Source organism: Cucumis melo, chromosome 11, assembly GCF_025177605.1.
Source record: "Cucumis melo cultivar AY chromosome 11, USDA_Cmelo_AY_1.0, whole genome shotgun sequence".
NCBI lineage: Eukaryota > Viridiplantae > Streptophyta > Magnoliopsida > Cucurbitales > Cucurbitaceae > Cucumis > Cucumis melo.
Window position 1 is genome coordinate 22,962,455 of NC_066867.1, and position 25,169 is coordinate 22,987,623.

General features: G+C 29.7%; 1 long non-coding RNA gene across 1 annotated transcript; it reads right to left on the reverse strand.

The window, feature by feature from the left end:
• Positions 1-7,210: 7,210 nt before the first annotated feature.
• Positions 7,211-8,777, reverse strand: LOC127144061 (uncharacterized). The gene is made up of 3 exons (XR_007815680.1): positions 8,688-8,777; positions 8,502-8,605; positions 7,211-7,334 (listed from the first exon to the last, which is right to left on the reverse strand). It is a non-coding gene; the product is annotated as an uncharacterized LOC127144061 (long non-coding RNA).
• Positions 8,778-25,169: the final 16,392 nt, after the last annotated feature.

The following is a 25,169-nucleotide window of genomic DNA, read 5'->3' on the forward strand; positions in this document are numbered from 1 at the left end:
GAAGCCAATAAACATCGTTCTTTTTAATAGCACTTACTATCCCTAACTTGACTTCAACTATAATTCTAGTACTAGAAAATAATTAAAGGAAAACATATGTAATATTATCAAATTTAACCTACTCATATATGCAAAAATTCAACAGTGCAACCTATAACCCAAACTATATTAGGGTTCAAAACTCATAGTAGTGTAACATAACTTTAACCAATTGAAAACAAGGTTTACAAAAACACAAAATATGTTTCCAGCTACAACTTAAACCTTTCACAAATTTATACAAACCAAAATGCATATTCAAAGCATATGACATACAACAATAGAAAACTAGCACTCGACAGTATACTAGTAGCAGTAGGTCAAGCTAGCTCTGGGATCACAACCTTTACCTAGAAAGTAGAAAAAATTTTGAAAACGTGAGTTAAAGCTCAATGAGTAACTAACTTAAGTAAAACATACTTTAGAAAGCAAAACATGTGAAGGATTAGCCCTTAAGAAAATTTTGTTCTTGAAATTTTAGAAGTCTCACCAAAATAAAGAAGGATGTTTGCTTATCATCTATTCCCCGCTCTCCCAAGTTGCCTCTTCCTCTCCAATGGTACCGTCTTGTTCCTCAATACTTGCTCTCTCTTGTCAAGGATTTTTATTAGTTCCTCTACGTAAGATAGATCTTCCTCCAGCTCTACTGATTGAACTTACAACACATGTGAAGGATCAAGAATATACTTCCTCAACATGAACACATGTAAAACATCAAGTGTTAAGCAAGCACTGTTGGAAACTCAAGTTTGTAAGCTACTAGTTCGATTTGTTCCACTATCTAGTACATTGTTCAGTCTAAACCTCAAGAACACCTTGGTGTGACTCGTTCAAAACTATATCTTTTGTCTCAACAAGATCACATGTTTAAGGTTCTTAAAAAAGAATATTAAAGATGAAGGAAGAAATGATAGAAATGAAAGCAATGAAAGACAAAATGATAGAAATGAAAGCACTTATGTCATCTTATTTAAAGAAACAAGTATTTTTTTTTCTTTTACTAACTTTTTTCCTATTAGTAGTTAACTATATTTTTGGTTTCATATGAGATTATCATAGGCTAAACCAAGTGAGGAACTTTCAAATGCTACTGCAAGTGTGCTTAATCGAATAAATATTTCTCCAACTTGTCCAATGTCTTCTCCATCGGTAAATTTATTTGTAATAGGATAAAAATTGTTTATAATGTCATTATTTTCTTATTCTAGTATCGCATATTTATCTTTTGACAGAGTATCAATAACAACAGTCAAATTAAGTGCAAGTTATTAGATTGGTATGACTCGAGAGAGATTGTTGCTGAAGGAAGATGGTCTTCTAATGATCCAGCTGCTCTGGTTCATCATGTCCCTCTTTGTCCATATGCGATTAGAGTATGGGCTGGTGTAGCAAAGAAACAGGACGTATATTTGTGGAGGCCAACATCAGAAATGACATGTATTGAAGAAGGTTTGGGAAGTACAGTTTCATGGCCATCTGATAAAGTGACCATTGGTATGTTATCTATTTCTAATCTTTTTTGTCTACATTTGTTAAAGCTTTTCTATACTTGTTTAATTAATATCCACTATTATTAGAGTCTACATAATCATATACTGATATATATTTTATAAATTTATGTAGGTGAATGAAATGGAGTCTTAACCAGAGGACTAAAGAACCAACGATGACAGTTAGCTCATATAATCTTGAACACTTATGATGAACTTTGTTTGTATTTTAAGGGTTAATTTGTGTGGTTGATACATTTACTAAATACTTTATTTACTTTCGTATCATTTAGACCGCAACATTAATTAAGTAAATTACTGACTACTTTATTTTGTAATTTTAATACATTATGAATGGAAGTTATTAGTATTCATTGTGCTATGGAGTATTTATGTGTGTAGATTTAACTAAAGTTGATTCCTTGAACTAAAATTTATCAAAAGCTAACTAATTCAAAATTTATTTTTGAGGAAAAAGTTACCACTTTCATAGCCATAAGTTAAAGCTATAGAAAGATTTATATAGCCAAAAAAGAAATGGTATCAAAAGGTCATTATACTTATTATAATAATTGAAAACGATTAAATAGCATTATTATAGCTTAATATTACAGCTACAAATACTATATTATAGCTTAGTATTATAGTTATAAATACTATATTATAGCTTAATATTCCAACTATAAATACTATATTATAGTATTAAAAAAAAGCTATTATATGTCAAAGATAGCACATTATTTAACCTATATAAACTTATTATAGCTCTAATAAAAAACACTATCAAATTTTTTATAGCAACGTATATAAGCTATATCTTTATACTCTACAAGCACTCATTATAGCTCAGAAAAACGTTATAAAAATCCCTAGAATTTTAATAACATAAGTTGTCAAAACTTTCGAAAAAATGCTATAAAAACTCTATTATAGCCTTTTTTGTTAGTTATCGTATATGTAATTTCTTGTAGTGGAGGCAGTGTGGACTCTCGAGCACGGGAGGAGACTGCAGCGAGCGTCTATTCGTGGCAAGAAAAATTCGGGAAGTCTCAGGGAGAAGCAATCGTAACGGGGGCGGTGTTGTATGGGAGGGAGAAAAGGGATTGGAAAATAAAAAAGAGAAATTAGGGATTTTTATTTCCAATGAATCGTCGACGGTCTTTTAAAATCAATTGACGTTGGTCCACTTAACCAGACAATAATAATAAACCATCGACAGATGTCTACCTATGCCGACGGTACAAAAATAAGTCGTTGGCAAAGGCCCATCTATACCAACGCTCTCATTTTTATCGTCAACAATAAATGGCATTGCCAACGATTAGACAATCTATTGGAGAATACCACTTCTGCCAACGACATTTAAGGTCGTCGACAGAGACAAAAATTCTTGTAGTAAGCAATGTAACTAATTTTTTCTTGACCACGAACATATAATCTAACACTTCGGGAACAACGAAGAAAGTTGACTTCATTAAGTTAGATTATGATTATTTGGACAAGAAGACTATTATTGGAATGGATGTGATTATCTAGAACTTTCATACCAGATGAGTTAGTTTCTGACATAGTGTCTGATGTCGACATAGTTGAAGAACTACGAAAAAGAGCAATTTGGAAAAACTAGAAAATAGATTGTAATGATGGATAACGACAAATGACGATGGATTGTTCAGAGAGCGAAGACCGGTGATGTCTATTAAAAAATCACAGAGATAACAAAAAACAACAACTTACAGCCCAAAAATACACAAAATGTAGTCAGCCAACGTGCGTTCAACGAGGGTTGACGATAGTGGTTGGTCGAAGAAGGTCGACTGATGGCAACAAAGCACGAGGTGGCAAAGGCAAGCGAGCAGTTGGAGGAAGATTGTAAAGATTTTAGGGTTTTTCTAAAAAACAATTGGGTTTTAGGTTAAAACTTAGGGATTCTTTGTCATATGTAAAACTATGTATTTTCTGTAAATTTTACTTAGAAACAAGGGATTTCTTATATAAGAGAAATACCTATTACAAATAAGGGAATCACAAATAAGGATAAATAAATAAATTAACCATATAATACGATAAATACAATCAAATATGAGGTTTAGGATTTTTATGGCAACTTTTGTCAAATTGTAGGTCATGTTTTATTATGCTTGTATGTTAGTGTCGGGAATGCGAAGAAAGTCTCACATTTTGGCTAGATAAGATAACAAGCATGAATATATGAGGGAAAAAAGCTATCGACAATTGTGATGTTTACTAAGGTGAAATCAAAAGTAAAATCATTAAATTATTAAAAATTAGAGATAAAATATGATTATTAAACATCGTATAGTTGGTCACTAGAAGTGATAGTTGTCTGGAGTTGGAAATAATTGTTAAAGGTAGTCATCGCTAAAGGGGTTGTCATTGTTGAAGGTGGTTGTCCTAGTTTAGTCATGGGAGGTATGGTCATCAAAGCATGTTACTAACAATGGTTGTTGTCGAAGTGTCAAAGGGGTCATATGTCATCGTCAAAGTTGGCAAGAGACGGTGATTGGCAGGTGAAGTCATTGGAAACATTAGAGAGAGAAAAAAATTAAATTCCTCGATTAAATATGAAAACTTCAACAGTTTAATAGTAAAAATTTGTGAAATTGGTAGAGTTGGGTTATTTAACACCAAGTTTGAAATATGTGAGCCAACATTGAGTTTAGTTAAGTCCATTTTTGTAACGTCCCGAAAAATAAGATAATTTTGGAGTTAATTATCTTAGTTTTGTTTAATTAGATTTAATTTATTGGGGGTTATTTTAAATTCATTTAATAAGAATTATTTGATTTTGTGGGATTTGAAATTAAATAAATATTTATTGGATGAATATTTAATTAATTTAGAGGTTTTGGCATGTGTTTTTGTTGAGATTTTGATTAAATGGTAGGTTAAGAGGATTAAGTAAAGTTGTAGATTTTCGGTTGTTGAAGTTAAATTAAATAATTATGGATGTTATTTAATTAATTTGTAGGGTGGAGATTTTGTTGGAGATTTGATAATTATATGTATAATTGGAAATCTATATATATATATATATAATTATTATGGGAAAAGAAAAGATAATTATATTTTGTTGAAATATAATTATTTAAGGAAATGATAATTTGATTTTAGAGAAAAGATATTTTTAAGGGAGAAATAGGAAAATAATTATATTTTGGGTAAATATAATTATTTATAAAAGGATATTTATTTTCGAGAAAGATAAATAATAATTAATTATTGTGAAAGATAATTAATTATTTATTTTGAAGAAGGATAAATAATAATTAATTATTGTGGAAGATAATTAATTATTTTGGAAGAAAGATAAATAATAATTAATTGTTATGGAAAATAATTAATTATTTTGGAGGAAGATAAATAATCATTAATTATTGTGGAAGATAATTATTTATTTTGGAAAAAGATAAATAATGATTAATTATTGTGGAAGATAATTAATTATTTTGGGAAAAGATAATGGGAATAAAGATATATGTATATTTTGGTATTATATATATCCTAAAAGGAAAAGGAAATAATAATAATAAATATTATTGTTATTATTTGGGTTTATAAATAGCATTGGAATGCTTAAGTGAAAAGAAAAGAAAAAAGAGAAAAGTTCTTCATCTTCTTCATTAAGATAACCTTCCGCCGCCTCCTCACCAGTTTTAGTTATGATTGGTCCCTTTAGCAAAACTTGAAGAATTGATGAATTTTCTCATCAAGGTTTAGACAATTTTTCAACCTCCATTTGGTTTAAGTTTGGATCTGCTTTAATTGGGAAATTACTGTCATCAAAGAAATATTTTTAGATAATCTTCAGATAAGAGATTCTACTACTGGACCTTCGAATTGAATTTAAGAGACTGCATGTATTTACGATTATGCATTTATGGTAACTAAGATGCATAGGGGATGCTGTAGACGATGATTGATATTGTGTTTATGATGACAACTAATATTATGATTGACGATGATGACTGGTATGTTTATGATGTTTATGATACATGATATATTAATCACATGAATAAGAACGTTATGATTAATATTCATGGCATGTTATGATGTTTATAATGATGTTACATACTTTGGATTGTGGTGTGTCTGTTAACTTTGTCTGTTAAGCTTTTTACCTCACTTATATTGTGGTCCTATCTATGGGATCACTCGCACGACTAGGGGTGTTCCTACGGGATCACTCGCACGATTTAGGGGTGTACCTACGGATCACATGCACGGTTAGGAGACAGTTATATTATGTATATGGGGTCACTCGCACGACTAGGAGTGTTCTGACGAGACCACTCGCACGATTAGGGGTGTACCTACTTATTGCTTTATGGAGTGTATATCTGCGATCACTCGCACGACTAAGGTGTTCCTACGGGATCACTCGCACGATTTAGGGGTGTTCGTAAGGCCTCACTCACTCAGGTGTGCTCCATTGGACACACAACGTTATGATTATGTTTCTATCGGAAAGTTAACAGATCACCTAGCGGGACTAATAGTGGGTCCCTTACTGAGTATATTTATATACTCACTCTTTCCTATGTTTAATATTTCAGGCTAAGGTAAAGAACTTAAGAAGCTGGCGAGCGACAGCGAGGGATCTGTGGCATGTCATATGGGGACACAGTTCAGCTTCCACACTCATTTATATGTCTTTGCAGTATTTTAAAATTTTAACCATTTTACACTACTACAAATTTGGGTTTCAACGACGCAAAATATGTGTCATAAAGAGTTTCAACGACACACTTTTCGCGTCATTGAAGCCACTATCAAGAAAAGCTCTTTAACGACACTTTGGAAAATGTGTCGTTAAATATGATTCGATGACACTAAAATTGTGTCATTAATACCTTCACCTTGACGCAATAAATATGTCGTTGTCATCTATAAAACGACATCAATATAGTGTTATTAATACTCTTACATTGACGTAAATTATGTGTCACCGTTATCTATACCTTGACAGAAATATATTGTCATTAATACACTTACATTGACGCATTTTTCTGTCGCCGTTATCTATACCTCGACATTAATATACTGTCATTAATCCTCTTACATTGACGCTGTAATTGTGTCACCGTTATCTATACATTGACACAATTATATTGTCATTAATACACTTACATTGACGTAAATCAAGTGTCACCGTTATCTATATCTCGACACTAATATACTATCATTAATACTCTTACATTGACGCTTTAATTGTGTCACCGTTATCTATACCTTGACACGAATATATTGTCATTAATACCCTTTTATTGACGCTTTAAATGTGTCATCGTTATCTATACCTCAACACGAATATATTGTCATTAATACCCTTATATTGACACTTCAAATGTGTCGCCGTTATCTATACCTTGACCCGAATATATTATCATTAATACCTTTATAACGACACTAATATATTGTCATTGTAAATGTTTCGTTACACATAGTTCTTGCCAAGAAATGTGCTTTGACGATACTGTTGCTGTTTACTAAAGGCTTATATGTCGACACATGTTTGGTGTCGTTATTATTCTTTTTCGCAGCACGTATTTCCTGTCATATATTTCTTCTTTCAAAAAAAATTAATTACTACATTTTAACATTATGCACATTTGTTTGGAAAGATATTTATATTGATAATAAAAAATGTAAATTACATTGTCGGTAAAGGTTTTCCAATAATCCAAAAGATAAATTAACTGTAATATATGTACGACCTAATCTAATCAAACTAATGTAGGAATGAACTTGATCGATACCATGATCCATCTATTCTTCAATTACCTACAAAGTTGAAGAAAATGAACCTTAGTCAACTTTCATTACGGAAAATGCATAAGCATAAGCATAAGCATAAACATTAAGTACATTCCAAATAGGAACTTTTTAACATAAACGTCCAAAGTTCATACAACCAAGGTTCTTTATAAAAGACCCATAAAGAACATAAAAGATAAAAGAAAAACACCGACTACATAAGCATAAGCATAAGCATAAACAGAGAATCAAATAAATATGTTTCAATTCAATCTTTAAAGATCTAACAATATTCTGATTTAAATTTAAAACTTAAGCATACACGTATCCTTAGCCCCCCTTCAAAGTCATTTATAAACTTAAACATTAACTTAGCATCTCACTCACTCCTTCCAAGGTCATTATCAAAAATAAATGTATCACTCCCCTCCCATCCAAGTCATACAACCAAGTTTCTTAGTAAAAGATTCATAAGGGAAGCAAAAGAGAAATAAAAACACTAACTTCATAAGCATAAGCATAATATATAAGTAATGCAATAATTTGTTTTGATTCATTCTTTACAGACCCAACAATGTTTCAGTTTGCATCAAAGAACAACTTAAGCATAAACATACCCCTAGTCCCAACCCCCCCCCCCCCAAGTCATTTCTAACCTTAGCAACTCATTCCCTCCTTCCAAGGTCATTATTAAACATAAATGTATCTCCCTCACCCCCCCCCCCCCCAATTTCCCACTCCCTCACCCCTTCTAAAGTCAAAGTTGAGCTTAAACATGAACTTAGCACTCCCACCGTCCCGCTCCCCACTTCCAAGGTCATTAATAAACCTAAACATAGACTTACCTCCTCCATTCCACAAACACCTATGCTACGAATAAAACTTTACAAGTAAACGAAGTGAACGAGAAATTAACAAAACAAAACAATGTCAACACGGTTCCTAAAACATGTGTAAGCAGATTGAACAAAATATCTAGCTTATCAATGACTACCATAATTGCAGGATAGTCAACACAACTATGAACAGAGATCCAAAGTACATGTCAACATGATTCCTCAAACATATGTCTAAAAATCAACAAAAGAGCATTTCAATGACTACCATAACTGCAGGATAGTCGACGCAACAACACGTGTTGTAATAAAATCCACACAAAAAAGCATATAAAGTTGTCTCGTTTACAAATTTTACCTTTGAGATTGGGAACAGAAAATATATTTGTTAACGAATTCAGCCCACTCCGTTCTTACGACATCTAAATCGTCCTGTGAGTATGTTGAGGTTGATCCTTCCATCTATTCATCATTTAAAAATGATTTAATATGCAACAATTGTACATAACATAAGTAGTTCAAAAAGGTAAAATGAAATACTTACTACTTCAATGATTGTCCTGTTGCTTGACAATATTATATCACGCATGAATCACATCACATAATACCCGCACTCCACAATGCCACCTTGCTTCGGACACTATCCATCAGAGAAAAAGAACAAAATACCCATGTTACAATTGCAAAACATAAAGTATGTTTACCTATTTCTTCTACTAAATCCCCACTCCTCATACCTTGATTATCCTCCAAACAGGCTTCTTCTTGTTCGAAATGTCGAAAGCCCTAAGAATGCATATCAAACAACGTAAGTTATACAATCATTGTCTCATATGCAACCATTTTCAATAGTCTTATTCTACATATAGAAGAGAAGATAATCTTCGAACTTGGATCATAGAAAACAAAATAACAGACCCAAAGGATGAAGCCAAAATAAGAGATGACAACCACAATTGATCCACTAAAGATGAGTGATGATCTAATGCAACCAAACACTCTGCATTCCAAGGAAGCCTTAACAGCTCAATGTGCAGTAAATACACACAAATCTACAAGATTTCAAAAACAACTCGGACGAGAAGAACCCCAAAGTTACAACCAAAATAAACAAACACTATCAGTCTTAAGTTAAAAAAGAAAAAAAGAGCCCAACATGTTCAACGACAGAAAAAGGCCACCAGAAAAATGCCTTAGCTCTCAATTCCAATAGACAACTTTTTTTATGGTTCTCTTATTGCGTTCCATTAAGTTCTTTTTTCCCTCACTTGAAGAGTTTGTATGTCAAAAGTATCAATCACTTTTCAATTATACATTGAAAATTTTCTGTCTATAATTCTATATTGTATAGGTTCCAAGTGATTCTTCATTGTTTCATAGACAATAAGTCACTCCTTTGTAGTTATATAACAAAATAGCTCCATGATTGAAGGGATTAAAAAAAGCTCCATAAACAGGAGAAAAACAATCAAAACAAGAAATAGAAAAAACCAAGATCAGTCACCAACTTCAGTTTACACCCAATAGAATTTTCTTGAACAAGAGGCCAAAAAACAGCTGAATAAGTACCAACCAAATTCCCAATATTCCAACAAATGGGAAGAAGAAACCCAATAGATTAGGAAAACAGAGAATCAAATTCATGTTAGAATTCCCAAAAAATGGTATGGTATCATAAGACCAAAAAGAGAGGTCAAAGAACAATACCCATATCCCAAAACACCATAAATTGAACAAAAACAAAAACACAGAATGTTACATTGACGACGGAATTACCTGAACGATGGCAGAGATTGGATTGAGAGAGACGACGTCGGCGGCCGGAAATCAGATGCGAGTGGGGGATGGTGGAGGGAGAAAACGGCAACGATCGATCGGGTGGTGGAGGGAGAAAACGGCGACAATGGTGGAAGGCAAAAACGGCTGAGGTCGATCGGTTGGTGGAGGGAGAAAACGGCAACAATGATGGATGGTGGAGGGAGAGAACGGCTGAGGTCGGACGGCTTTGAGAGGTGGGTGGCGGACGGAAACGACGGCTAAGGTATGCGAGTGGTGGAGGACGGAGGGAGGCGACGACGGAGATTGGATTGAGAGAGACGGCTCGAAGGCAGGGAGGCGGCGCGAATGGTCAAGTTAAGGATTTTTTTTACACTTGTAATTTGTGTCAAGAAATATATTTTTTTTTATTTGAATAACCTTTTAATGACACTTTAATTATGTCGTTAATTAGCGACGCAAAATTTTTGTCAAGGAAAATTGTGTCAAGAATTAATAAAATTATTTTTTTATTTGAATAACTTTTTAATGACACATAAATTTTGTCGTTAATTAGCGACGCAAAATTTTTGTCAAGAAACATTAAATAACAACGCAAAAAATGGTCGTTAAAAAGTCTGCATTTGTTAGTTTTAACGACACATTTTTCTTCCACCCCACCCTTTTTTACTTTTAACAACACAATAATTTGATTACTAGTGTCGTTGAGACCCAAATTTGTAGTAGTGTTACTTAAAGATTTTATCCTATTTATTTGTTTTTAGTTCTTTAAAATTGTTAGAACATGCGGGTCACATTTTCAAATTATTTTTGTTAATTTTGAAAATCTTATGCTTTTCACGAACGTTTTGATATTAATTTTATAAAGATTTTAGTTATCCTCCTTTCATAAAAGTGTCTTTTGATGTTTATATTTCTAGTAATGACCTTTAACTTAGTTTAAAAGTTCAAGTCGTTACAATTTTCCAAACCATCTTAAAAGTAATTTTGAAGTTTTTTTTTCAAAAGTTACTTTTATATATATCAAAATACTAAAAATGATATTTAACTAATCTTAAAAATAATAGAATTAAACAAATGATTTCTAGTCAATCACCTCACCATCCATCATTAAAAAAAAATCATTTTCAAATGATTAAGATTATTCTAAAATCAAATTCAACGTTTGTCAAATATTCATTTCGAAACAAAAAAAAAAAAAGATTTTGTTCATGTCAAAATCAATCTTAAACGTATACTTAACACTTTAGGGGCGGCTAAGAGAAAAGAATTTGTATGTAATGTCTTTTATTTGGGAAGTAACTTTCAAAGGATTCCCAATTAAGAAGTGAAAAGGTCAGTGTAATCGTGTGTTGGATTGAAGGGTTTGAAACATTGAACTGAATTTGGTGTAACATCATACTTCACTCTCAATTAAAGCTAGTGGAGGGGAGGATTATTGGAATTAGAAATGGCTTCTTAATCTCAACCTCATCCTTCCCATCATACATACACAACTTGATTTCTTATATATATACATATAAATGTAACGCTTTCAATCTTGTCCATTTTTTTAATTATTTGTCTCGTGGTTTTGGTTCATAGATTTAAAATAAACTTATCTAACTCTCAATGATAATTTTTTAAAAAAAAAATTTTGTGTTTATGTTTTTTTCGTATGGATCTATATGATAATACTAGCTAGAACGGTAAATATTGTCTAATAATAAAATTTCCATTTAAATATTTTAAAATATTAAAAAAGAAAAATGTTGCACCTTTCAATATATAGAATTTTTTTAAGAAAAGTTAAATTCAAAACTCTAATTATATTATTATCATAAACAATTTTATGACATTTTAAAATATAACAAAATAAATAAAATTATTTAGGGAGTATAGTAAAATATGATATTATATGAAATTTATTATATTTTATTATTTAGAATGAGTATGGAAAAAAACAATTGAAAAGTCATAATGTGTAGCAATTGTATTGTGTTGGGTGCATGCATCAACATGTAATAATCAACCCATCACCTACTCTACCCAGTTAGCATTTTTACTAGTGTTGTATGTATGCATAAAATTTTGCTTGTTTTAGATGAAAATGTTAATACATTCAATAACATATTTAAAACCTCAATTATAAGATAGAAAGAAGTTAAAAAGGTGACCCAAGAGATATATCTATTATTTGACCCCTAATATCAACTAATTTGTTCTTATCTCCAAAACGTAAAGCATTTAAATGGGAATATTTGATAAGGTTTGGCTTTGAAAGTGTAAAATAATGTTTAATTTTATTTCATCTCCTTATAGTTTTCTGTGTGTTTGAAAATTCAAGAAAATTCACGAAAATTCATGAGCCTTATATATCTTTGGGCCTATTGGGCCAAGCTGTGGGCTCTTGTCAAAGGCCGATCAAACATTTAACACGAAATTACACTTATTTCCACTTCAACTATTTATATAAACTACCCTCCAAACTCCAAACTACAGTTTTATTTTAGTACATAAAACAGAAGTTTTTTTTCATACTAAAAAATGGTTTTTAAAGTGTTTTAATTAGTGAAATAATTTCTTTACAAGTTACGACTATTTGCATAGAAAGATAAAATATAAATGCATCAAGGAAATTTTAAAAGATAGAGGATCTAATTGTTTATTTAAATACATTTAGACTTTTAGATCATAATTTTTCATGTCTATAGTCTAAATTACGCTCATACACGAAATGACACATTATATCAAACTTGATCACTATTCATTCAAATATATTTTTACCGTCAAATCATAGGGTTTTGTATCTATGTTCTAGATCATACTTAGACACAGTACTATATCACTTTATAGTGTAATCACTTTTGACCTAAAATAATTGTAATGAAGTAAATGATATGGATATTAGTTCAAATATATTCCATGTGAGGTCATGATTTTTCAAATACACATCTATGTAGTATAGATGAAACTCATACGTGAAAGAATGCACCATTAATTTGCTTGTAACCATGCATATTTTGATTTGTGTAGTTGTAATCAATTATAATATTGTAATAAATATTAGGGGTTTCAACTAAAATAGTCTAAATTGCTATATGATATTACACAATGGGTCTTTCTTTCTAATATATTTCATAAAATTCCTAAATGATATTTTTTTTATAGAAAAAAAAAGGACGAATTTAACTTATTACCTAAATTTTCATTAATCTCGAACAATATTTTCCTTATTTATCATCAACTATATTTATTATATCAATTGTAACTTCTTTAATTATTAATACATATATATTTGTATTATTAATGTAATATTTATTACCTTTAGAATGATTTAAATATGGTATAACTTATTATCTTAGATGGTAATAATATGTATAATTATTCTACAAACACTACAAGAAATCAAGATTTTTTCGACGCCGAAAAACGTCGGGGGAAGTGAAAATATGTCGGGAAAGGATCTCCCGATGCAGTCCTCGGCGTCGGGACAAACGTCGGGGGAAGTGAGTCGGAATAGGCTTTCCCGGCGCTGTGTTGGTCACACGTCGGAAAAGCCTCTCCCGACGTTGTCTTTCCCGACGCACTTCTTATGGCATAGGAAAAACCTAGGCCTTTTTCGAGGCCTTTTCCGATGCCCTACTTTCCTTGTGCATCGGGAAAACCTACGCCTTGGGAATACCCCTTATTTCCCACGTGAGGCTTGTCCCGACGCATTACTTACGGCGTCGGGAATACCTCTTATTTCCCGACGTCTTGTGTCCAACGCATCAATTGTGAGTCAGGAAAACCTCTTATTCCCGACGTCTTACTTTATGCATCGAGAATAGTTTTTTCTCCAGACGTCTTACTTTATGCGTCGGGAGAACCTCTTATTCCCGACGTCTTTTATGCCGACGTCTTTTTTGACGTCAGGAAAAGTCCGATTTCTTGTAGTGAAAATAAATATTTTCAATTTCATGTCCAATCAAAAGTTATTTTCTCACGAACATCAATTCTGGCGTCAGCATTTTTCTTCGATTTCTATTAAAAAATTCTTTCTTCTTCCCTTCCGATTTGCTTCTTGTGATACAATTAGTCTTTTTTTTTCGTGTATTATTTATTCTTTCGTTTCACAGCATATACTTTTTTTTTCTAAAAAAAATTGTTATTTCTTCTTCCATTTCATAGCATATATTCTGGTAATGTTCCTCCTATTTTGATTTTTACTGAATAATACATTTATGTTTTGTGATTTATTACATATATACTACTGCGTATATTCAATAATATATATACAAATTTCTTTTCTCATGTTATGTCATTTTTTCTTACTTAATTTATATACTACTGTATATATTCAATAATTACAGCATGTTCCAATCATCTTATTCATATTTTTGTTTAGTAAAGTTTTCGTGAACAATATATAAATTTATATATCACTGTTAATCTACTTCTATTATGTGATTTATCAGATATATACATCTTATTCATATTTATGTTTTGTGATTTGTTACATATATACTACTGCATATATTCAATAATACATAAATTGTAGTTGAATCTCATTATACATCACTGCATACACTAACGATGTTATCAGTATATACATTTGTACATATACAGTAACAGGTATTTAGTGACACCTATAGTTCAATTTTTTCCTTTCATGTTTCGTATCGTTTTCTTTATTTTTTTCTCGATTCGATTAATATTTTATTTGATTTCTTACATATATACTACTGCATAATATGTTTATGTTATGTGATTTGTTACAAATATACTACTGCATATATTCAATAATACAGAATTTGAAGTTGTCATCCTCCCACCGAATGTAAAACGTTTAGTTGATCGACCAAAGAAGATTAAAATTTCTTCTAAAATGGAGTTCAAGAGACGCATTAAATGTGGTCGTTGTGGACATGTTGGTCATAACCAAAAAAGATGCAAGTTTTCCTTATTGAATTAGTTTTTTCTTATTATTAGAATTTTAGTATGTTGTTTCATAATTTTATTTAAAATGTTCATATTCCAGTTTTTAGTTCAATTATTTTATATTTTTTCATAAACTTTAGCAAAGTTCCTCAATTTATTATATTTAATATATTATAGTTCATACGTAATCACTATTGATTCAAACATAACTTATTATTTTTTATATATAATATGAATATTTGAAATAAAATACATAAACCAATTTAACAAATTGAAAGCACAACCTTTCATTCGTAAAATATACAATGTATTATTTCATATATACTATTCATAAATCAATTTAACATATCCTATCTTTCGGTAAATGTATATCAAATTTGTATTATTGTATATATGAAGGGGTATATATACACCAAATAACAAAACCGATATATCATATTTTTTGAAAACTATATGTCAACATATATTTATAAATTGTATATATCAAGTGGTATATATCTAAATGCAATATTACGAAATCGAAGTTTAAAATGTTCTAGAAAATCTACGATGTAATGGGAGTAAGGAAAAATATGAGGAATTGGGGAAGACAACTAATCGAAAGTATGAGGATAGCAAAAAAAAAGAAATAAATTGAGATTTGGTGAAGAACGAAATAGGAATTGGTGATGGAGGAAATAGGATTACGTGAATAAGGAAACTAGATGTACCAGAATTGAAAGAATGTTGCAATTTTTCGGTGACGAAATCGGGCTTACTTGAAGAAAACATATGATATTCTACGGTTATTGGATGTCCATATATATATGTATTATGGCAAATAAGAAGGAGTACATATCTAAAAAAAACATAACATACAGATCATATTCGTCAATTACTGTATGTCAATTTATATATATTACTATATATATGAAGGGGTATATATTTAAAAAATAACATAACACACACATCATATTAATTGGTTACTGTATCTCAACTTATATGCATTATTGTATATATGAAGGGTATAAACTAATTCACATAACAGACAATTGAAATTCTGAGGACTATATGTAAAAATATATGCATTGTTTTATATATGAAGTGGTATATGTCTAAAACAAATATTCTAAAATATAACGTTAAATGTTTTAGGAATACTACGATTTAATGGAGTACAGAAAAATATAACGAATTGAGGAAGATAACTAACCGGATGCATGAGGAGAACGAAAGGACAATAAATTGAGATTATGTGAATAACGGAATCAGAACCGGTGATGGATGAAATAAGAGATGAAGAACGAAACTAGATGGAATTTGTGAAGAAATTTGATCGATAACTTTCCGGTGGAAGATGTACCAGAGTTGGTAGAGAAATTGGATAAATTGCAGGTGGCGGATGTAACGAAGAAGAATGACTGTTGACGACAGAAATGAGGATGTAAGAATTATGCAGCTGATGAATAATTAAGAAAAGAGAATTTTAAAAATTATTTCCATATTTAAAGATATATTATTTGATAATTTAAAATAAATTATATAAGGTAACGTTTTTTCATTAATAATTAAGATTTTATATTAATTAAGATCATAATTAAGGAAGTTATAAATATAATGAATTTCGAATTACTTATATAATTATTGTTTATTGGAAGGTTAAAATTGTCCTACAAATATGTAAATTCTTAATTAAGTAAAAAAATCTGGCATGTTTTAGGATATTCATGAAATTTCTTAGTCAAATTAGGTTTTTCACGGGGATGTTTCTTATTAAAAGATGTAAGAAAAAGTTTAGACCTAAACTGTTAGTTGCTATTTGAGCCCTTTATTTAATTTAGGATAATGTCCTCACTCAATTTAAATAAATAAATAAGTTTACAAACTTACTAATTTTAAAGTATTTAACTTTTACAAATTATTAACTAACAAATAGCAAAACTAAACAAAATTCAAATTTAAAAATGTTAAATGTTTCTTGTTGGGACTTTTTTTCTTAAATCTTATCAATTTTGTACTATATACATACATGTTTTATGATTTTTTGAAATATTGATGTAACAATTAAAATCGAGTCACATTTTTTAAAAGGTTTAAAATTAAGATTTCAATCTTTAATTATCTCAATTTGATAGATGTAAAAATATAGGAAACCTAAAGAATCTAGCTCAAAATTATTGTATTTCTTTCTTTCCATAAAAAATGTGGACAAATAAGATAGAAAAATGAAACACAAAAAGTTTATCTTAAAAGTGAAGTCTACCATTTTCATGTAAAAAAGCTACTGATGGATTACATAAATAGAAAAACCAAAGACCTTCACTTTTTTCTAGTGACTTAAGCAAAATGGGCAAGTTTGGAAATTCACTTTCAAAGAAAAAAAAAAAAAAAGCTAATTTACAAGGAATATTCCACAAACACCAATTATATTTTTTCTATTTTCTTAAAAAATTGTATCATTTTCGGCCATCCTTCTTTTAAAGGTGAGGGTATCTTCCACATAATTTTAGATTAGGGGTAGAAATAAAAAATGTTACCACATTTTTGTAGTTTTCAAATTAAATTCAAGTAAAGTTGAGAGAACAAAGTTTTCTATTATAATACTAAATGAATTATTTATAACTAATTACCACTAAGCTCACATGTCGATCTAATAATTTTACAACTAATTTCAATATCGTTCTCGAAGATCGATAACTACAGTTTTGTTTGGCTATCATTACTACCTATATTTAAACAAATAAAAAGTCGATTTACTTCCTAAATCAAAACAACAAATATATGAGACGTGAACTTATAGAGAATTGATTTATTATGAAATTTCAAATCAACTTTAACGTATAAATTATTTGTTTAAGATTTGATTACACGAGCATAGAAATCATATTTTAAGATATTATCTTCCAAGCACAATTTTTTGTGACCATATTCTAATTCAAATATCATTTTCATGCATAAGTAGGATAATAGCAATCTAACCTATATCATGTCTAGCTGAAACCTCCCTCCCTCAAAGAAAACAAATAATTATAGCCCATAAACATTCAATCAAATATAAATTCATGATTCGTTCAACGTGCTAGAATTTAAGAATTTACTTATACTCGTGTTCAAATTTTGATGCAAAATACAAGGATAATCATGATAGCCAACAAAAAGAAAAAGAGATGAAAATTTTGGGGAATCCATATCTCCCGTCATCGATATTGTATCATGATCCACAATTTCTAGACATTTGTCGTCCAATTCTCATTCATTTGATGTCTCTCTCTCTATTTTTCATGATAAAAAAAAATGGTCATATATATTTGAATAACCTCCCAAACCGCAATACTGTAACGCCACGAAGAAGCAGTGTATGAATCAACTATTTGCATGTTCAGGTGTCGTGATGCCATTGCAAAATCCAACCTCGAGTTTTTGCATGGTTGGCCTTGGAGTCTTCGTGTTTGGACAATTTCCACCAACAATTTCCTGATTTCTTCCCAACTTGCTCTTGTGACTCGGGTTCTTGAAATCCACTAGTTTAAATTTATTAAATCACACTAAGTAGCAATAATTACTGTAAATTAGAAGCATAATTTGGTTTCATCGCCCCACACACTTGAAGATTTGCTAGTTCTCATCAAAACAATAGAATACAATCATACATACTCTTGACTCTACTCTTGACTCTTGACATCTAAATACATACATAATTAAGGCACCTATCCACACAACTACTCATACACATCCTATCATTCACAATTCCTAAGGCCAAAACTTTTTATTCCCTGCATGTGTGTGGGTCACCTTCAATTCAAAACTTAGCTTGCAAACTCAAAGTTGACTTGAAAGAATGCCTTTCAAGTTTTCCATCAACTTTTGTTTTATAATTCTACTAATTGAATACCATAATTCCAATGTTATATTTTTCAGTTGAGATGAATAAGGAAATTGAAAACAAAAAATTAAAAAGAAGAGACTCAAAAATTTATATTTCGGTAACCTACTGAAAAATTAGATTATATAATTTAAAATGAGTTGGATACTATAGTTATAAATTAAAAAAAAAAAAAAAAACTAGATGTAATTAAATATTATAAACAATAAATTATTGTTAATTTAGTTTGTAATTGTGGTTTAGGTTAAAATTATTGTTAATAATTAAGTGTTTATAACATGAATAGTGTTTTAAGGGTTATTTAATATAATTATAGATAAAGAAAAATGAAGATAGGTTGGGTGTTGAAAAATTGGAAAATTTAGAAGAAAAAGTGGAAAAACATGTTTAAGAAGAAAAGAAGAAAGAAAGAAAGAAATAGGGATTGATTAAAGGAGTAAGTGTAGAAATATAAAAACATATTTTAGAGGATTTAATGAAAAGGAAAAAAAGAAGATATGGAGAAAGAGTTAAAAAAGAAAAAAGAGGAAGTATGGAGAATGGAGAGAGAGAGAGTGGGATGAGGGAATAAGTAATGATGACTTCACGGGGGTTCTTTCTAATTCTCAACCAAATATTCAAAAAGTTGTCAGTAAGGCACTCAAGTATATGCAATTAAACATACACACACACACACACATCCTCCCTCCTTACTCTCACTTTCTCACTCCCTCTGTGGCCCCCCCTCTCTCCTCTTTTTACTTCCATTCTTTATTATTTACTCCTCCTTCCTTTCCCTTTCTTTTTTACTTTTTACCCTCCTTTCCCCTTTCCTTCACATTTTATCCAAATACACCTTTACTTCAACTCATCCCTTCATCCTTCAATAATTCTATACGTTCCACTCTTTTTTTTTTCTTCTTTTTATTCGCTTAACTTAACTACTACTCTACCTAACTATTTTTTTTTGCTTTATTTTAGAATTCTCATCCTTTTTTCCTCACAAGTTTTTAACCATTTTTTTATTCTCCTACTTCTAGAATTTTATTTTTGATCAAAAGTTTTAACTGTCCTCACCTAAATCAATACTTTAAGCATAAAATATAATTCCAACCAGAACTGACAAAACAAGGTGAGATAATCAAATAACCTTTAGTTAATTCACATGTTAATAGTTAGAGAGACAACATAAGATAATAACACAAGAAACTTTGGTAACCTAATTCGGCCAATGTTGCATACTTCTGGGGAGCTGCGCTTATTAGAGTAATATTATTAAGGTTCACTTTCAGTCAAAATACATAGAAACAACATATGATCTCTATTCAACTAGATGACTAATTAACATGCTCATTAGCTTCAGAGTTCAGGCTCCCCTAAATGCATGAGTGAATATTTTAGACGTAGTTTTCATACTCTATTGGAGTTTATCGTGACTACTTGAAGCACACTTCGTCGTTTTCCTTACTCATCATCACAATCATCACAGATCAACGCGTTGAGACCACAGATAGATAATCGCACTATCTTCTTCAGCTTATAGTTGTTGCAATACAGATTCGACTATTAGCTCCAAAAAGCTTTCTTCGTTCGTTAGTCGTACTAGAACCCACAAGTTTCATAGTGTGTATATATATTTTCTCAAAGATAATCTCAAAAAGATAATAATATAAGATTCCTAAAATAAAAAAGAATCTTTTATCTTTTTTGGAATTAAATAATCCATTAATAAAAGATAATCTCATAAAAATTTTTTTACAAAATCCAACAAGAATATTCATTGAAGATCGAATCTTAGTCAAATTGGGAACCATACATGCTTTTTGGCCCGATTGATTGTCTCATTATTCTAAGACGATTCAAAAACCATAAAGAACATCCTATGTAAACTTCCTTTCTAAATGCATCAATATAACTTCAAACAAGGTAACTCTAGTCCTACTCTCAAACTTTCTCTACTTTCGACACTATTTGATTTAGACATCGGAGTGTGTATGGCTAACACTACATTGGTGTATAGGTTTTCTCTTTCGCAATTCATGTTATTTTTCTCCATATAAATTTACTATTGGTATTGTGTGAAGGTCAAGTGTGTTTATGTCTATACAAAATTTGGCATCACAGTTCTTATTACGAAAAATGTTTTTAAAAAAATCAATATTTCAAAAATATATCTCATCTTGAAATTTTGGTTTGTTTTAAGAGTGAAGTTACATATAAAATGTTATCAAATAGAATTTAAAATAAGAAGTATTTTCAAGTATAACAAAACGAACCAGAAGATATGAAAAAATGCTACATTCTATCGATGATGTATTGAGACATTTATAGTTTTTTATATCGATATTATCTATGAATGTATATCATTAATAAAATATGAAATTTTGTGATATTTTATAAATATTTGAGTGGGTAGATTCCTCCCCGAACATACATTTTTATTTAAAAAATTAGTTTTAGGTACTAATTTTTCGAAAGAAAAAACATGTATCCGAACCACATATTCATCAAAAGATTCAAGACAGTGAAACACGCTAATTAAACCATTATTACTTTTATCACTATTATTCTAAAAAAAAGGAAAAGTAAATTTAAAATTATTAATTACTTACTTTAGAGAGTTAGAGGTTTGTCCCTATAATTAAAAAAAAAAAAAGTGTAGTCCTATTCTTTTATAGACATTTAGAATAGTCTTTACTATGTTATATGGTTTAGCCCTCAAGAAGATATTACGTTGAAATCAGAAGGGCTAAATTTGCAAATAAGCAAATGGGCAAATGAAGTGGATGCCAGTATTGTAATAATGTAGGAAGATAGGGGGGGAGATGTAAAAGAGTAAGAATAATAAATGTAGAAGGGCCACATGAGATTGACCATACATTGGAGCAGTGTTGCATTCTGAAGATCTCTGCTGCTGCCAATGCCTATCAAAGTAATAATTACATAGGAAATGGCAAGAAAATTAATTTTTATTTTTCTCTTTTTCTTATTTATTTTATTATTTACAAAAATAAAATAAAATAAAATTCCCATTCCATTATATAGAGAAATTAAAAAAAAGAAAAAGAAAAAGAAAAAGAAGAAGAGAGAAAATGATAATTGTCAGAAAATGGGTATAGAGTTTGATGAACATAACTATTTGTAGCTAAGTTCATAGGGTTTTGTTTATGTTATTTCTCTTTCTCCCACAGTGAGTAAGAGAAAAGAAAAATACACTTTTTCAATGGTCAAAATCTCTATTTCTTCCTTTTCTTTTTTCTTGATAACATGCAATTAATGTGTCTTACTCCTTCCCCAATTTCCTCTTACAACTTCCTATTTTGTGAAAGTGCTTTCCTTTTTTCTTTAACAAATACAATCAAGGGGCTAATTTTGTAAAATTCATCTCCAAAATTTAAACCTTCAATTACATAAATAAATAAATAATAGTTTGTTTTTAAATATAATAAAATAAATCAAAATATTTATTTTATAAATATTTTTATAATTAAATTAAATTTGTGATTATGGCAGAAATTGAACTCGATCTCAGGTACCTTTTTGTTTTTTCTACTGTCACAAAAGTTTTGAAGGTCAGATTTTACAATTTACTACCATCACAATTTTAAGATAATTTTTTTAATCATTTTAATTATCTGTTTTCTTAATTAAAAGGATAATTAATGCATAGGGACAAGCTTCATGTTATGTTTTGAATATTTTACACAAAATATAAACATTTTCTTTGTGCGAAACTTTCTGGGTGTTTTTCCCTTTGTTATGTAAGTGTAGTTTGAAATTTCAAATTTTGAATACCTACCTGTGTTTGGAGTTGTTCGCATATTTTCATTTTACATATTTAGGTTGTTCAAATTAATACGTATAAATAAATTGTACCTTCAACATAGTTTTCTTTTATATATATATATATATATATAATTTATTGTACATTTTTACTGTGCAAAAATATGGGTTTTGAGAACACAAAACATCAAAACGTGTCCTATCTCGTTTTATTATAATAACATAAAAGTTTCTGCCACGACTAATATGCAAGTATTGAATTACATATGTTACAATATATTTACAATGTTAGTATTTGATCAAAATTAATTATTAAATTATAATTGATAATATCTCATATCTTCTAACTTTTACACGTTGATTTTGTATGCTTTATTTTAATTACCATTAAAAGTTTTAGATTGAATGATAAAAGTGAAGTTCTCCAAAGTTTTGGGAAATTTTGTTTTGGATGGTTTGTATGCATTTAGGTAATGTGGGGGGAAATTTTGTATATTGAATTAACAAAGATAATATGTAATTTAGAGCCAGTTATAATTTTATGATTTAAAAAGAAAAGTGACCTATATTGCAAAAAGATGACACACACAACAAAACCCTATATTTGTTTATGGTTTGTGGGATTTAGCAAACCTATTTCTCTCAATCATGCATGTATATTAAACTCCATCCTTAAATCATTTATTCATAATCCAAAACTACAAAGTGCATCTCCAGTTATATTTAACTATATATCTATGTGTAACCTACACCCAAATATCCAATTTCAGTATTTAAAATATATATCATTTAGGGTTTGTTATAATGGAAGGTGATGCGTTAAGCGAGATAGTTGTAGATTCAAGTTTTACTTTGGAAAACTTTGTAGTTTGATGTAAATTTTAAAAGACGCTTTTTTTTTCTTCTTTTGTCTAATAAAACTCTACTTTTTAAACTTATATCTAATATCTACTTGATTAGAAACATTTAATATATTATAGAGTTAAATGTTGTCGTTTAAATCCAAAAACTTTTTGTACACCTTCAAATTTGGAACAATCATAAATACAATAATCAGATTCAAACTATTTGTATATTAAATACAATGAAAAAAAAAATTGTAGTAATGAAATTTAGATTTAAACGTTAACAATTTAGTTTTCGAAGTCTATTTATAATCAATAGATTTTTTTTATATATTTAATATTATTTATATACATTGTTACACATTTAATTATTATTTTTAAAATTACTTGAAAATTTAATTATACCTTTTAGTAACATTTTTAAATAAAAATTTGAAAGACCATTAATTTTTTAAATAAGTTAAAACAGACTTGAAATTCAAAAGCTGAACTTCTCATCATGCATTACCCAAATCCAATCTCTTGATTTGAAATGAGAGATCGTCTTTGTTTTGAAAAAAATGCCAAATTGTCAAGTGTAGTGTAGTCTTAATTTTATTTTGTAGTTTGTAACTAATTTGGTTTTTAAATAGTATAATAGAACTTCAAACTTTTAATTTTATATTGAATACATACACCTTTCAACTTTAAAAACTTCTAGTTTTCATTTGTTTATTTTTAGACTTTATTATGATGTAGAATTTTTTAAAAATTTAAGTCTAACTTTCAAATAAAATATAGTAAATCTATAAATTTTAGAAGTTGGTTAAATATTTTTCAATTACGTGTGTGGGTATAAAATTAGAAGTTTGAAGTTTCTTCTAACAAATTTTAAAATTAATAAAAAAATTAAAAGCTTAAAGAATCTTAAAACCAATTAAATACAAAATTCAAAATTATTATTTGTTAGTAAATTACATTAATACAAAATGGAAAGAAATAAATTAGTAAATTATTACATTATTTGTTATGAAAAGAAAGAAAGAAGAATAGGGGAGAGAGAGGGAGGGATTTTGACATTGAATAGGTAACGTTGAATCCCAAGAAAACAAACTCTCACCATCCATCCTGTCCCCTTCCTATGTGGAAAACGACACATCGATAGCATTTTGCCATTTTGCCATTTTTCTTTTTTTTAATTAAAAGAAAAAACAACTCAATTATACCCTCTCTTCTTCTCTTTCTTCCCCCTCTCCCACCAAATCTTCGTTATAAATAAACCCTAATTTCCCTTCTTCCTCTCCTCATCATGGCACTGTTCAATAACTTCCTCTTTAACCCTTTCTTCTCTTCCCATTTCTTCCTTCTCCCTCCTCCCATGGCTCACCCCTTTCCCCTTCTCACAAACCCTACGCTTCTACCCTTCTTTTGATTCTTCTCCTGGTGGTATCTCTCCTGAGCTTTTCTTCCTTTTCTTATTTTCTTTTTCATTTTCTGTCCACGAAAATTGTTCAAATTTTTCTTGACCTTGCAAGTCCAGCCTCTCCTCCCCTAGGCTCCAGTTTGCTTCTTGGGCTCTTCTAATCATTTTAGTGCAAGAGTTTAGGACTTCGTTCGTGGATGTTTTGTTTCCCTCTCTATTCCTCCTGAGCTTGTACTCATGTTTTTGTGTTGTATTGTTTTCTTCTAGTTTTTTTTTTTTTTTTTAATTTATTGTTGTTATGTTATATATTTTTGTTTCTAATGATAGTATCTTTAACATTTTTTACGATGGTGATGGGATTTTTGAAGAGTTGGGGAATTTAATGAAGAAGCCGTTAGTTGAGCATACGATTCATGAAAGGGATTTAATTGTTAAATTAAACTCCCGCTTTGGACAATGATTAGAAAGAAATTCATG